A 2,500-nucleotide genomic window follows, 5' to 3' on the forward strand; every position below is an offset into this window, starting at 1 on the left:
GCAAAAGCATCATCTGACACACAAACATATGAACACACATGCATGCACACACACACACACACACACACACACACACACACACACACACACACACACACACACACACACACACACACACACACACACACACACACACACACACACACACAGACACACACACACACACACACACACACACAAGCAAGCATGGTCTGACACTAGCTGTCAAAGAGGTGGCAAAAGCCTCGTCACCTGACCCTGCCCTGGTGTCTGTAGCTCATGACTAGAGGCTACCGATAACGGATGTTGTTCTCAGCGCTGCCACTACATAGCTAGACTGCCTATTGCGTCCTGTTGCTGACATGTTGTCGACATGTCAAATGCTGTGGTAGATTTTTTTTCCTGCACTTTGCAAACACATGCAAACTTCATGGTACCAAAGGAAGAGAGAGAGAGAGAGAGAGAGAGAGAGAGAGAGAGAGAGAGAGAGAGAGAGAGAGAGAGAGAGAGAGAGAGAGAGAGAGAAAGAGCGACAAAGTACTAGTCCAGTAGTACTAGTAGTAAAAAACTGCTATCTGCATGACCAGAATGACAGTGTGTGTGCGCGTGTATGTGCGTGCGTGCGTGGGCATCTGTCTGTGTGTGTGTCTGTGTGTCTGTGTCTGTGTGCGTGCGTGCGTGCGTGCGTGCGTGCGAGCGTGCGTGCGTGCGTGGGTGTGTGCCTGTGTCTGTGTGTGCGAGCATGCCAGTGTTGGGGGTAAAATGAGCACATTACAGTGCAACACGACTTGTGTAGTGCAGACTGCAGACTGCAGGTGTGGTTTAAGGACAGGACAGTGTGTGTGTGTGTGTGTGTGTGTGTGTGTGTGTGTGTGTGTGTGTGTGTGTGTGTGTGTGTGTGTGTGTGTGTGTGTGTGTGTGTGTGTGTCTTGGAGTCCAGACAGAGAGAGAGAGGTTCTGGTCAGGACATGGCTTAACCTGTCCCAAATCACTGAGCCCAGTGTCTGAACCACCTGTACTAACAACCACTCTAATCCCCTACGCACACCTACATCTACGGCTACCGTACCCCTACCTGCACTTCTTTCCTCATTTTCTCTCCTCACATCGGATCGCCTCCCTTTTACCTCAACTCACCTCCCTTTGCCTCACATACTCTCCCTTACTGTCCTGTCCTGTCCTGTCCTCTACCCTCCTCTCCTCTTGTCCGCTCTCCTCTCCCTTTCTCTCCCCTCCTCTCTTCTTCTCTCCTCTCATCTCCTTTCCTCTCCTCTCCTCTCCTCTTGTGGGCTCTCCTCTCCCTGCCTATCCCCTCCTCTCCTCTCCTCTCCTCTCCTCTGCTCTCCTCTCCTCTCCATTCCTCTCCTCGCATTTCCTCTCCTGTCCTCTCCTCTGCTCTCCTCTCCTCTCCTCGCATTCTCCTCTCCTCTCCTCTTCTCTGCTCTCCTCTCCTCTGCTCTCCTCTCCTCTCCTCGCATTCTCCTCTCCTCTCCTCTTCTCTGCTCTCCTCTCCTCTCCTCTCCATTCCTCTCCTCTCCATTCCTCTCACATTCTCCTCTTTTTATCCGTGTATGTACATGCATGTGTGCACATGAGATCATGGCCGTGTTTTCATGTTTACATGAATGTGTGTATGAACAGCGTGTGTTTATCCCTGCACAGTGCATGCATGCATACACATGATGAGCCCCCATAGTCCTGTCTTCAGTCTCTGTCTTGCTAGGTAGGGATGCAGACAGTCAGACAGGTAGATAGACAAGCAGACAGACAGAGAGATAGACAGACAAAGAGAGGGACAGGTAGACAGGTAGCAGACAGACAGGCAGGCAGCAAGACAGGCAGACAAGTGGACAGACAGACAAGCAGGCAGAGACGAAACAGACAAACAGACAGACAGACATACACAGGCAGAGAGGCACGCAGGCCAGTCCGACAGACAGACAGTCAGAGAGGAAGGCAGGCCAACAGGCAGGCAGGCAGGCAGCGAGACAGACAGACAAGCAGGCAGTCAGGCCGGGTGACTGAAGCTGTGGGTCGGAAGTGAAGCATCAAATGGGCCATGAGCGCTGAGAAATGATATTTCCTGCTCCGCGAAACTGCACTGCACCCAAATTCAATCTGCCTCTCAATGCAAGAACAACAAAGGCTTTGATTCTCAAACAGAGGCCATTAGGGGACAGCACTGCTGCCTTCTGTGTGTGTGTGTGTGTGTGTGTGTGTGTGTGTGTGTGTGTGTGTGTGTGTGTGTGTGTGTGTGTGTGTGTGTGTGTGTGTGTGTGTGTGTGTGTGTGTGTGTGTGTGTGTGTGTGTGTGTGTGTGTGTGTGTGTGTGTGTCCAGGGGTTGTTAGAGGACAGCTGTGCACAGCACATTGAAAAAAGGAGATATGAGAAGCTACGCTGTTACATCCCCTTCTCATATTCTGTTAAAGCGTTACTTTGAAGAGCTTGTATGTGTGTACACATACATGTGTGTGGGTGTGTGTGTGTGTGTGTGTGTGTGTGTGTGTGTGTGTGTGTGTGT

The 2,500-nt window shown here is 51.2% G+C and overlaps 1 protein-coding gene across 2 annotated transcripts in view; it reads right to left on the bottom strand.

Annotated features, from left to right (window-relative positions):
• akt3a (v-akt murine thymoma viral oncogene homolog 3a) overlaps nt 1–2,500 on the bottom strand; it is a 220,154-nt gene that overhangs the window by 187,377 nt on the left and 30,277 nt on the right. The gene's annotated exons all lie outside the window — the stretch shown is intronic.

This window comes from Engraulis encrasicolus, chromosome 24 (genome assembly GCF_034702125.1).
Source record: "Engraulis encrasicolus isolate BLACKSEA-1 chromosome 24, IST_EnEncr_1.0, whole genome shotgun sequence".
Lineage (NCBI taxonomy): Eukaryota > Metazoa > Chordata > Actinopteri > Clupeiformes > Engraulidae > Engraulis > Engraulis encrasicolus.